Here is a 14654-nt window from a genome sequence, read left to right as displayed (position 1 = left end):
AAATTTTTGGTAGAGACTGAGAGCATCTTCTCCACAAACCCATCATTTCTGAAGAAACTACGCCACCATTGTTGTTTTGTTTCTCTGACTGAGAAGTGGGGAAAAACACCTCTCCAATCTCTTAAATTTTATTGCAAGAGCCATAGGCCTTCCAGTAACTTAAAAATGAAAAAGAAAACCTTAACTTTCCTATCTGCCTGATGGCTACATTAATTTAAATTTCATTCTCTCTGATTTTGGTGCCACTCTTTTCTCACCTAACACCCCATTTCCTGTAAGGGGTTGGAGTTCAGGTGAGTGGATAGAGAGATGTTAGGTTAGGCAGGAGTAGTAGAAATTTGTGAAAGTTCTGAAACTTTATCAAGTTGTAAAAAACCTTGCAGTTTAAATGGGCCTACCTACCTAAAGGGTATTAGGAATTCTGTGCAGGAATAATGCTAAAATGTTTAAATGCTGATCAGCCAATGTGGGATGGAGAATGTTGACCTTGGTGGGCATTTTGCTAGTGTTCATGGCTGCATTGTTAGAGGACCTAGCTCCTTTTCTTTTATTACAGCCTAAGGCTGAACCTCAAAACTTGTGTCCATAGCAGTTGGAGAAAATAATAGGAAAAGGTAACCAGTCTTCAGTCAGAGTTAACTACCTGATAAGATCCCTAATATAAGCTCCATGAGGTTAGGGACTGTGTCATTTTTATATTTGTATCCTTAGCACCTAGGAAAGCATATTGAATTGAAATTAAAGTGGAACTTCACAGTACCTTTTTTTTCCCCTACAAAACTTGCATGTGGGTTTCTCAGGCAAGGCTACTTCAGTTTCAAGAAAGTCTCTAGGTCTTTATCCACTCAGAACCATAGTTCTTGAGTCTCTAGTGATGTCTTTACTTTTACTATGGAGTCAGAGGACATAAGTGATTCAAAGCTAAGGCATGTACGAAAAAAATACATAGAAAAGTAGCAATAAAACATTTTCCTCAAAAACCTGGGGCATACTTTTCTACTGAGACATCATCAAGGGGAAGAATAGATATATAGGTAATGTTTGGTCAGGACGCATTGATACTGTGTCATGGACTGCAAGTTTTGGGGAGTGTGGTCAACTTCTTAATACCCCCAAATTTTTCCCACCTTGGGATGGGGACTCAACCTCTGGCATTATAACCTTGCAATGACTATATAGGTCAGATGGGCCTCACTAGAAGAGAAAATATTATTGACTGCCTATAGGCTCAGGTATGTCTTTTCAGTTTTCCTTTCTTTGGTAGTAAGCTTATTCTATGTTTTATACCTTATTAACCTTATTTTTGCCAGAGAACTAAATATATATAGACAAGAGCTAGAACTGAGCCACATGAAGTGTTTTTTTGTTTGTTTGTTTGTTTTTGCTGTTTTGGTGAGGCAATCAGGGTTAAGTGACTTGCCCAGGGTCACACAGCTAGTAAGGGTCAAGTGTCTGAGGCCAAATTTGAACTCAGGTCCTCCTGACTCCAAGGCCAGAGCTCTATCCACTGTGCCACCTAACTGCCCCCATATAAAGTGTTAATTAATTATTGATGAGTCTTCAATATTGAACCTGTGTACCTACAAACCCAGAGCTGCCTTTTTTTTTTTAATAGTACTAGATCACAGTTTATATATGGAGAAACTTCCTTCCTAATAATTACAACTGTCAAGTAGTGGAATGAGAATGCTCAAGATGGGTTCTCCATCAATAGAAGCTAGTTGACCATATTGATATTGCAGGTGGTATTCTTAGTCAAGTATAGTTTGGATTAGATGATCTCATAGATGGTCCTGTGACTCTGATCATAAGCTTCTTGTCTATTGACCACCAAGGGGACATAGTACTATAGGGAATGAATCATATCAATCTTGACATCATGTTCACTATTAGTGTAATCTGAAGAAGGTGTAGCTAAATAACTTTTGCCTGAGGCCCTGCTCTTCTGATTGGTGGCTTCCTTTTCCTGACTGCCATTTTAGGACCATAGCCATATTTACTTCATTTTCACCTCAGCTCACTCTCCCTTCTATACCTCCTCAGGCAAACTCATGCCCTTTTTTCCAGTTCTCCAAGTGTTTGTCTTCCTCTATTAGATTATAAGATTTTGAGAGTAAGGGCCATCGTTTTTGCTTGCATCTATATTTCTAGCACAGTTTCTGGAACATAGAAAGTGCTTAACTAAATGCTTTTCCTCTATCTATCTATCTATCTATCTATCTATCTGTCTATCTATCTAGTATGATAGCTGGCATCTGTTACAAATGATGAATAAATAAGTAGACACATTCTAAAATAAATCAGATGAGACTCTCCCAATTAAAATAACATATACTTTAATACTTGGTAACTTTAGTACAAAGATGCCCATATGGGAAATCAGCAAAAAAATATCTAGGAAATGACCCAGGATCAGTTCAAGTTAACAAGGTAGATAAGCACCTACTATGTAATCAGGCCAATAAAAGAGATCAAAGGCTTATGTGTGGAAGTCTCATGTCTATATATCATGAATACTCTCTTCAAGGGGATAATAAGATAGATTGAAATGGAAATAACAAACACTGAATAACATCTTGTAGTAAGTATATTCTGGTCGCAATCTCTGGGAGCAAGGCAACTACATTTCCCCGTTGAAGTTCTAGGTTACCTGGGATGTTTAAGATATAGCTTCTCTAATGCCATAAGCTTAAGCACTAATTGGTTGTGTTCCTCCCATTGTTAGGTACCAGTGACTGACTAGCATTCCCAGTTCTATTTAAGGGCTTAACATCAATTAGCAAAGGGATATAACAAGTACAAAAGTAAAAACAATTTCCTCCAATACCTTGTGGGGAAATTCTCCCTTATTCCACCTTAGTCTCTGGGGCTAATAGGTGAACTATTAGCACAGGTTCTACTTAGCATTGGTCCCACCAAGTTCATGTCCAGATGCAACATGACTAATAAATGAGTCCTTGTCTCAGCTACCTCTTGGAAAGGTCTCAAAGGTCACTTTTTCTCCTCAGTACATCAGTGCTGATCTGGCTACAAAAACCTGGCATGGACACCAACTCCAGGAATCCCGGAAGCTCCCTTTCCTGACCTTTTGAAACTCATAATATTGGAGTCTCCAGATTAGTCTTTACCTAAAATGAAAGAACCAACACTGAGGAAAACAAAGAATCAGGGCCTCTTTTTATGAGGCTACATTAGCCTCACTGAGGAGTGTCCAAAGTCTCTTCCATTCCAGCACTGTCTCTCACCAAACCCTATCAGTGAAGAAGTTAAACCAAGGGTAGGGCAGCTGAAGAGTAAATGGCCAAGGGAGACCAGGCAAGACCTTTTTAAGGTGCTCCTAGTACCAGTTCTACAACCAATCAGAAAGTCTTCTTTTAATCATATGGTTAGCAGATCAGAACCAGTTATGTGCTCCAACATCTCTTTTAGGTACTGCTATTATGTGTCATCATCGCTCTTTCAAAAGTAGGCTCGTCAGCCTCCTTTACATGGGGAGACACTATCAGAGGTTCTATGCACATGAGCTAATCCCTGTTATAATAACAAAAAATGAAACTGACAATATTTTAACACATAGTAAATGAATTAGTTATTGATGTTGGAGTAATTTCTGAATCAGCTATTAGTGTGTTCTAATCATTGATTAGAATATAGATCAGTATCAATGTCAAATTAGAAGAAAGAAAAAAAGAATGAGATGACATAGCAAAAAACAAAACAAAACAAGAAACAAAAAACTCCTAAAACGGGAAAAAAACCCGCTTGTCAAGATTTCTGTGATCAATCCATAAACATTAAATTAAGTGTTTCCTATATGTCAGGCACTGCATATACAAAATTCAGAAATAAACCAATTCTAAACCATTTTCTCCATTAATGATGGTCCATTTACCCTTTAATATCATGGTTTTGATGTGTACCATGAGGAAGTACAAATAGAATTGAAGAAAATTAAAGGTAGGAAAGAATAGCTAGATCAGATCAAGTACGTGTAGAGAAGGTCAGTGTTAGAGGTGTCATAATTTTGAGGGTATTGAGGGATCAGGTCTCAAGTTATTTGAGAGAAGGTAAGATACTGATAAAAAAAAATCACAGATGTTATTACTACCAGAAAAAGGTCATATGCCTGCTTTCTTCTAAAAAAATCTTTATGTGAATAACATATGTATACACACACACACATACACACACACACACATATCATGGACATACTTGATAATATTATGAATGGAGAATGGGTATACTTTTGGAAAACAATATTCCATAGCATATCGTGTTTTTATAGTCGCATGAGTGACAGGTTCAGCAAATACACAAGGTGGTATTTGGATTGTTGATCAAAAATAATTTGATTCAGTAGAGCAAAATGTCACCTTGAAAGCAGTATCCTCCAACAAGGTGTGACCCATGTTTATGTTAAGATCATATAAGATTCATAGGTAGGCTTAAAAATAGAGGTGAATTTGGTGATCTTTTGATGATTAATATCAAGAGAGATATAAAACAGAGAGATTTATACATTAAAAGTGTTTGCAACTGACCTGGAAGATGTGCCTAGTCCAGGCTAAATTGCCTTTTAGATGGTGAGGTTTTCTAGATATTCCTTTTTTGCAGATAACATTGTCCTCTGATTGCATCAAGCCCCAGAATATTTTAGACCCATCTAAATGAGATCCAAAATCACACAAAACTATTTAGGCCCAACTACTCACTCAGGAAAAACAAAATGGATGAAAAATTGTCGTTATCCAGACCATGATCCCATGATATGTAGCTGGAGTTATAACCCATAGAGCTGTGTGTATTTATATGTGTTTGTATTTATAGCTGTAGCTATATCTATATATCTTGAACACATACTAAAGATAGACAATGAGAGCTGGCAACAGAATTAAAATAAACATTTATTAAATGCCCACTATATACTAGGATCTGTGCTCAGCACTGGGGATACAAAGAAAGTAAAAGAAAAGTTCCTGATTTCAAGAAGCTCACAATCTAGTGGGGGAGACAACATGAAAACTATGTATAAACAAGATATATACACAATAAATTGAAGATAATCTCAGAGGGGTGGTTCTAAGATCAAGTAAGATTGGGAAGGGCTTCTTGGAGAAAGTGAGTTTTATGAGGGTTAAAGAAAGTCAGGGAAGCCAAGAGGCAGAGATGAGAGGGAAGAGAATTCCCAATATGGGGTCAGCCAGTGAAGTTGGGAAATAAAGTATTTTGTGTGAGGAATAGCTAGGAGGCTAATGTTGTTGGATTGCAGATGATGTGGAAGGGAGTAAGGTATAAGAAGACTGGAAAGGTAGGAAGGGCCAAGTGATGAAAGGTCAACAAGCATCTATTAAGAGCTTACTATGTGCTAGGCATATTTCTAAGCACTGAGGATGAAAGTATAAGAAAAAGAAAAGTTTTTGATCTCAGAGAGCTTACATTCTAATGGGGAAAAGACAACATGTAAAAGGTGAACTAAAAAGTGGGAATGGAGGTGGGAGGATAGAAGGGGTATGAGTTAGAACCCTTCCCTAGCATGAAGCTTCTTGGAAGAACTCACCAATGGGAGAAAGGGTCTATAGGAATGCAACTGAGGATTTTATATTTGATGTTGGAAATGATAGGTAGCCAACTAGAGTTTATTGAATAGGGGTGTGACATGGCCAGATATGCACTTTATGAAGATTACATTGATAGATGAGTAGAGGATGAACTGGATTTGAGGCAAGGCTAATGTAATAATAATCCAGGGGTGAAGTGATGAAGGCCTGCACCACAGTGAAAACAGTGTCAGAAAAGAGAAGGGGCATATATGAGAGATGTTACTAGGGTAGAATTGTCAGAGCTTGGTAATTGATGTATATAGCAGGTGAAAGAGTGAGGAATCAAGGGTGATACCTAGGTTATAAGTTTGGGTGATTGGGGGGGATGGTGGTATCCTCAGACAAAATAAGGAAGTTTGGAAGAGGAGAAAGTTTGGAGGAAAAGATAATGAGTTCAGTTTTTGACACTTAGAGTTTCAGATGTCTTTGGGACATCCATTTTGAAATGTCTAACAAGCAATTGGAGATATGAGAATGAAGGTCAGGAAAGAAGTTAGAGCTGAATATGTAGATCAGAGAATTACCAGCATAGAGGAATCTATTAGGAGCTGATAAGATTACCAAGGAAAATAGTATAAGAGAGAAGAGAAGAGAGTCCATGAAAGAGCCTTGGGGGTCACCCATTTTTAGTGGGCATGACCTAGATCAGAGGTGGGGAACCTGAGGACTTGAGTCCACATGTGGACCTCTAGATCCTTGGGTGCAGCCTTTTTTACAAATCCTTTTATTAAAAAGTCAACTTTTATTATATAAATTATATAAATATTATATGTAAAATCATTTTATTGAAAGAATTTGTTCTGTAAAATTTGGACTCAGTCAAAAGGCTGCACCTGAGAACCTAGAGGGCCCACATGTGACCTCAAGGCCGCAGGTTCCCCCCCCCTCCTGAGCCCTAGATGAAGTTTTAGGAAAGGAGCCTGAAAATGAGTGATCAGGTAGATAGGAGGAAAACCAAGAAAGAGAAGAGTATCATGAAAAAATAAAGAAAGGAAATCATTCAGGAGAAGATGGTGATGGATAGAGTGAAAAGCTGCAGAGAGGTTAAGAAGGATGAAGATTGAGAAAAGGCCACTACATTTGTCAAGTAGGACATCACTGGTCATTTTGGAGAGAGCAGTTTCATTTGAATGATGTGGGTCAGAAGTCAAACTGAAGAGTTATGAAGAGAATGAAAAGGAAGGATGGGGAGATACCTATTTAGATGACCTTCTCAAGCAGTTTATCTGTAAAAGGGAGGAGAGATAAAGGGTAATAGCTAGCAGAGAAGAATGGATCCAGTGAGGTTAGGGGCTATGAATCATGGAACACCACAATCTTTGGAAAATCAAAATTTTGAGTCACTCAAAGGTAGAGATTAAAAGAGAGATATAAATGATGAATTCATACAGGAAGCCTTATAAATGATACCTAAAAGTATATGACCAAAAATGTAATGTGTATTAGTTATATAATGAGGATGAGAGAAAAAAGAGACTCAGCCTACATGTACATTCCCAGAATTTTGAGTGGACCTTTATGGGAGGATTTATGGGTAGAGAAACTGAAGATGAACAGGCCTAGGTAGGCTCCAATCTACATCACTGTTGGGAGAAGCTGCATCAGTAGAGCATGGATCTATTGATACCTCATTTGAACCTCATTTGAACAAGACAACATATAAAAGGTGAGCTAAAAAGTGGGGATGGAGGTATGAGAGTAGAAGCAGTATGAGTTAGGGATGGTTCTTCTGGACCCTTACCCAGAATGAAGCTTCCTGGAAGAACTCACCAATGGGAGAAGGGGTCTATAGGAGTGCAACTGAGGATTTTATATTTGATATTGGAAGGCCTGTAATGTCAGTGCAAATCTCTATATGTAATAAGACCCCATGAGGAGAGGCTTTGTAGGTTGTGAGTGGCTGTCCTCTCACCTGCAGCATGGGGGTGTTGCTGTGTTTGTGGCTCTAAGGGAGACAGAGTGACATCTCTAGATTCTTCTCTCGCTAGCCTTCTGCTAGTGAGACTTTAATTCCTTCCAGAAGGGAAAGTAGGAGATTGAGGCTAGAGACCACTGTGCTCTCAGAGGGAGGGGTTATGGGCTAGGACTATATAGAGATATGATAGGGTTCAGTCTAACTTTTGATCATGATTTCTCATTATTGAGAAGGAAGACCCCAAGATCTGCATCCAAGGCTTGCTCTCTCTCCCTCTTTCTCTCTCCTCCTAGACAATGCAGAGTGAAGGAACTCTCCTGTTGGGAGAGATATAATAATAACTCAACCAAGAGAAAGAGTTCTAGATCTCACACAAGGGGAAATTTCTCACAGTTGCTAGTGTAGGAAGGTGGGGACATGATGGAGACTTCCAGTTCCTTTGATGTCTTCCCAGAGTCTTTTCTTCAAATTCATTAGGCCTCTTGAAGCTGGAAGACAGAACTACCTGAAGTGATTTGAAGGCTGAAGAGTCCTGAGGAAGACCGAGGAACTCTTCTGCTTTCTCCAACTCCACCACTCCTCGTACAGGACAAGGCATTCATCTCTACCAATGAGGAGAGTCCTATGTCAATGGGTTTTGGGAAATTTATTACATTCCTCCTCTGAGCTGAAACTCTTTGCAGTCCCTTTCAAAGATCACCTGGGGCAGTTCCAAAAATCTATAACTATAGGGGTATACACACAAATATCAGTGCTTTACAAAAACAAGAATGATTTTCCTGGAGTCCTAGGTAACCAGCCATCCAGACCATTGAAACTAAAAGAAACAAACATCAGCTGGGAAGATACTGCAGTGACACCATGCTTCACCACATACAGGACAACACATGCACAGTTTAAAAGTACTTAGCCATTGAACAAGCAATCAATCTTAAGCAGTAATCATGACTGGCTAATAATGCAAAGCTAACTAACTGCAGCTATAACACATATATTTGAAGAAACAGACCCAAAGAGTGTAACTGACTTGTTCAAGATCGTGTTAGGTTTAGCTATTTAGAGGCAGGATCAGGGTATGAGCTCTGCTGTCCTGACTTTCAGAGCAATGTTCTTTCCATTCCATTCCATTTTCTTCTGGGAGGAAAAGACAGCATGGTGGAGTTGGATCTCTGTCTCTCTCTGTCTCTGTCTCTGCCTCTGTCTCTCTTTTTCTTTCTCTCTCTTTGTCTTTCTCCTGGCTGCCATATAGCAAGAACAGAGGTTCTGGATTTAAGGAAGAAACTGTAGTGCGAACTAACTACCCATTTAGCAGAATAGCTTAAAAAGAGTGTACTGAGTAATTTATTTTTTGGTAGTCCTTAGGAAAACCTTTTGTTCACTTGACCATAAATAGGTAACCTGTCTTGAGGAACTTCTGTCTCAGGCAACCACAGTGGCATTTCAGGAATAGTTGCTAACTTAGTAGCCTGGAGACTAATCTCAGGGTGTTATTGCTAGTTTTCCTTACTCCTTTCCTCTACTGGTATTTGGATTGACTTTCTCCAAAGGAGAGTTCACTTTAGTGAGGCCTTCTACTATTGGGTTTGGGGTAGGGGATGTTTTCCCTTTGATCCTGATGTCTTCTCAAAGAGGCCTATTCCTTGAATGGGTATTGCCTCACTCATAGTGAAAACTAGAAAAGAGTTAGCTTAAAACTTAGCTTAAAAAGGCCAGGATCTCCCACTGAATCCTAGGCCATCTTCAGTCATTCTGATCAATATTTGGCCACTGGACCCAGATGGTTCTGGAGGAGAAAGTGAGGCTGGTGACTTTGCACAGCCCTCCCTCACTCAAATCAAAGTCAATTGCAAGTCATGTCATCACCTCCCTGATGTCATGGTCCTCTTTTAGAAGGAAGGGCAAACCACACAAGGGACCATTCAAACTATTCCACATACCCATCTCCTATCCCTAGTTCCTCCAGTTGGTGATTGAGAGCAAACTCATATGAGTGATTGGAATGATGCTGCTACCCTTGATAGTAATAGGGAATCCTAGAAGAAGAAGGGTGAATTTTGGAGGAAGAGAATAAATTCTGTTTTGGACATGTTAAGTTTGAGATGCCTATAGTATGTAAAATTAGAGATTTCAACAGGCAGTTGGTGATACCTACTGAGAGCTTAGGAAGACAGGGTAGGACTGGATATAGATCTGCAAATAGTCTGACTAGAGATGATAATTGAACCTATGGGAATGAGTGAGAACATCAAGTAAAAAGGTTTAGAGAGAAAAGGAGAGGGGCTCAGGATGGAACCTTGGTTGGACTTTTTAGCTGAGCCTAATCTGTCTTTTTCAGATTCTTGAAAATGTGGCTTTATGCATGGAGGTATTTGGATAGTGAATTTACCTTCACAGATGCTTGTGCTCTAAGCCATACATGCCAATTTTTAAAAAGCCAAATGGAGAAGAGCTTGGCAGCAGTGAAAAGGAAGGGAGATGCACAGTGGGCACCAATGTAATACAGGATGTTCAAATCTTGAAAATGGAATTAGGCCACTGAATCAGTTTGTCTGACTGTTATAGACCATGGGGATGTGTCCTAGTTCTTAAAAAAATACATCAATAGTTTAGTACAGGTGTGTGACAAATTCAGCGACAGAACGACCTGGTGGGAAATCATTGCAATTGGGTCTCACTGGATCTGTGCTGAACATGCTTCTTTGTTGTTTGTTTTCCTCAAACCTGGTTTATTCATGTGTGTATATTTGTATACACACATATATTAAATATATACAGGGTGTCCCAAAAGTCTTAGTACTGTTTTAAGCTTTAATAACTTTAGAAATGTAAATGCTATAAGCTTACAAAAACCAAGTAAAAGTCTAACTATTTAAGTTTGTTTTACAATTGTTTAGTTTCATTAATTTGAATGGTAAATTTTTAATTTTGATTTTAAACAAGATGGGACATGCTGTCATTATTCATAGCATATGTGATTTTCTGGATGACACTTTTTCAGGCTAGTTGATTGATAGAGGAAATCCTTTTGCTTGGCCATCTCAGTCACCTGATCCATCTGCCTTAGACTTTTTTTTGTGGGATCACTTGAAAGGTGTCATGTATACATTATGATCTTGTTCTTTGAGTGATCTTGAGGCTAGGATTAACAATGCAATAGGGCAGGTAAGTGGCACAGTGGATAGAGCTCTGGCCTTGGAGTTAGGAGGACCTGAGTTCAAATCCAACCTCAGACACTTGACACTTACTGTGTGTCCCTGGGCAAGTCACTTAACCCTGATTGCCTCTCTCTCTCTCTCTCTCTCTCTCTCTCTCTCTCTCTCTTAAAAAAAATAAAAAAAGAGGGGCAGCTAGGTGGTGCAGTGGATAGAGCACTGGCCCTGGAGGCAGGAGGACCTGAGTTCAAATCTGGCCTCAGACACATAACATTCACTAGCTGTGTGACTCTGGGCAAGACACTTAACCCCATTGCCTAACCAAAATAAATAAATAAATAAAAAAGAGAGAGAGGAAAAAGTGCAATGTTTTCATTCACCGAGCTGCAGCTGATAAAAGTTTTTAGCTAGTTTTTAGTAATAAACTGGGGATAGGGCCATGATCAAAGTGTTGGCTCCTTTTTATGTCAGATTCTTCCCAAAGTCTTTCTTCCTTCAGGGACCTGAAGAGCCTGGAATGCATGACTTCACTCTTGAAGTTGAAACCCAGAAGACCAGGAAGTCTCTTCTATCTAACTCTTATTACCTCTGCTTTCAGGCAGGTGTGGAGCATTGATCTTCACCAATGAGGAGAGACAAATGAGTTTTGAGCCAAGGGTTACATTTAATTTTGATACGAAACATATTAATGTTTTAATAATTTAAATAATATTTAATTATTTTTATAAGTTTGTAGCACTTATATGTTTGAAATTATTAAAGCTTAAAACTGCACTGAGACTCTTGAGACACTGTGTATGTATATATGCATATATTGTATATATAGGAGTAGATATATAATATATGTGCACATATGTAATTAAAAAAAAAAGATATACCTTGTTGATGCCATTTGTCTTTATGGCAGGCACATCACTCCCTTCCAGACTGAACTTTTCAGAGATATAAAGAAACACAATTAACAAAATTACCTGATAGTGACCATCCCTGACTGTGTATATTCTATTTTTTTTCCTAATAGTCCTCTGTTTCCCAGCTGTAAAAGGGGAAATGTTTCAGATTGTGAACTCCCTGAGGGTGGGGACTATTTTTGTCTTTGTATCCATAGCCCTTAGCATAGTGCCTGGCACATAGTAGACACTTAATAAATGCTTGTTAACATTATCTACTCTCTGGGACCTTAATTTACTCAGTTTGACCTCCCTTTAGTAATCTTTTCATTTGCATTGCTGTATTCTCTCACTATTTTTGTTTGCTTGAATAATTTTTAGCAGCATAAACTGGATGATTTTTAAATAAAAATGTGTTAAAGCAAATTTATTAGGTAAGTCAATTGTATTTCTACCCTTTAAGACCTGAGAAAATCCACTGACACATTTTTTTGTTTTGTTTTGTTTTCAGTGGCTGTGGTGCTCCTTAATTCCTTTAGGGAAAAATATAAACTCCTCACTGTGGCAGTTAAGGATTTTCACAGTCTGGCTTTAACTTATCTTTCTAGTTTTCACATTATTCACCTTCCAGTATGCTTGGTTCTAGACAAAAGAGACTTCTAGCTCTTCATCATGGGCAACGTTCTAGGTTTTCCTTTTGAACCTGTGAATGGATTAGAGCATGAGCAGGGGTGTACTGGAGCCAGCTTGAATCTACTCAAGATAGTCTGATACTAAATTTTCAATGTGAGAATTTCCATCTAGGAAATCAGCAAGTGGTACAAACCAGGGCTTGATTTATTATTTTGTTGGTTGTCTAGACTTAAGAAAGTGATGGAGAAAATGTTACTAATGCAGACTGAATTTAAAATTGTGTCATGCATATTTTTTTGGAAGTGGGGGTAGGGGGAGGTGGTTTGATCCCTTTGTTAAATATTTACCAGAATACAACTGAGCATAACCCATGGAGCTTGGGTTATAATCCATCTGAACTGAGCTCCCTAGCTACTTTAATGTTTTCAGCACTGAAAGACTTGGGAATGATGCAGAAGTCTTTTGGTCACCCTAACTGCAGCAGGGTGGTGGGGCTGCATTATAGAGGATTAATCACTGATCCAAGAAGAGTGCTGCATTCAGGAGACATTATAGGAAGTGACTTCATCATCTGGGGCTCTTTCTTTTCTTATCTGCTAAATGAGTGACAACCCTTTAGAGACTCTGTCTTAGACTTCTCACGTGTGTGTGTGTGTGTGTGTGTTTGTGTTACCTAATATGTTTAAACCTAAACTTCTGCCCCTGACTGCCTCTTCTACTGTGTTTCTTTCCCTTAGCCACAATGACCAACTAGCTATCCTGAGAGATAGACTTTTTGGCAGTGGATACCTTAGGAATCCAAGAGCACTCAGCAATGGGTGGTCATAGGATAGGATTTCTGCAGGTATATTCTTCTTGAAGAAGATGACTATTGAAAGGAGGATGAGACAAAGACATGCCCTGTCAGGCCCAAAAACGTGGATCTTGAGGTAGTTAGTGCCGTGGAAAGTTGAGGCATGTTTAGCAGTCCCACAAAATGTTTTGGACTTTAATGCTTCAAGTATTGACCTCCTAGAAGAATACAAAGACAGCTAGAAATATCATGTAATGGGGGACTTGATCATCATACCTTGCAGTGCTCATGTTAATCATAAGTTACAGTAATTCCATGAAGATCTGCTGCAAAGGATGAAGAGAGTAACTTTTGTAAAGAATTTAAGATCTCCTAAACTAAATGAACATATGCTTTGATACTTAGTGACTTTGATGCAAAGGTGTGTGTAGGAGAAGATAGTGCAAAATAAGTATCTGAAAATGTGATTGAGGCTTAAGAAATGAAAGGTGCAAAGCTATTTCAGGGTAATCAGAAGCCTCATACTTGTATATCATGGATGCTTAATTCAAGAAAAGACTCAGAATGTGCTGAACATAGAAAGCACCAAAAGCTATTATAAACAATGAAAATGACTATATATTAGTGAATAGGAAATGGTTAGTTTCTGACATGGGAGTCTTTTCAGAATTACCTGTAAATGTGCATAGTTAAACTATTTACCAGTAAGAGTGAAAGTCAAATCAACATCAAAAGAGTAAAAAAATGGCAATGAGAAGACATTTTATGTTTACCACTTCAACTTGAAATATTCAGATAAGTTATCTGTGCCAGAAATTGGAAACAGAAAAAAAGAATATTGACCTTATTTCATCATTTCCAGCTAAAGTTGAACTGGTTTGAAACAGTTTTCTAAAACTCTTATAGAAGTTTGAGCCTGACTTGGGGCCTCAGCTCTCATAGTGAGTAGCTCATAGTAAGTCGTTTGTTGCATTGCCCAGCCACCTACTAGCCTGCTGAGGGAAACAGTCCCCTTTCCCTTTCCCTTCCAGGGCATAAGGCATATTATTCAGACAATAAATAAACAGAAAAAAGAGATGATTCAGTGCTGCAACAGACAATAATCACATAGCGGAAGGAGCGGATGGGCTATGCCCTGTACCAAGGGAGAGAATATTCCCAGCTGTGAGCTAACAGTTCCGATGAAGTATTAAAATATTGTTGACAGTCTCTATGTTTTCTCTTTTCTGATCACTTCCCATCATGTTTCTAAACTGTTATTTTCAGTGCCTAGACTGGGATGTTAATTTGTCATTGAGAAAAGATATGGTGAGTAAACATTGCGATTTTTTTTATAGTTACTGGGCAATTTATTTTCTTTCTAATATAGAAAATGGAAACACATGGCCTCACTGCAGTTTAGTTAACTGCTGTGTCTCTCCTCTACTTCACAGGGAATGAAATAGGCGGTTATTTCAGTTTCTTTCCATTGCTGCCCTAGGGCCCCTTTTTGAAGTTTAGATGGCTACTGACAGAATCATCAAGAGTCAAATGCTTTTAATTTTGATGCTTTGGCAACGATATATTTTGAATCTGGGGCATGCTAACAAAAACCTTAGATATAGTAGAAATAATACTTTCCAGAGGACTACCACTGCAACATTGGTGATGTCAGCCTTCTTGGACCTCAGA

The sequence above is a fragment of the Phascolarctos cinereus genome, unplaced genomic scaffold (assembly GCF_003287225.1).
Source record: "Phascolarctos cinereus isolate Bilbo 61053 unplaced genomic scaffold, phaCin_HiC Scaffold_7;HRSCAF=346, whole genome shotgun sequence".
In the NCBI taxonomy this organism is placed as follows: domain Eukaryota; kingdom Metazoa; phylum Chordata; class Mammalia; order Diprotodontia; family Phascolarctidae; genus Phascolarctos; species Phascolarctos cinereus.
Note: the sequence above shows the minus strand (reverse complement) of the source record.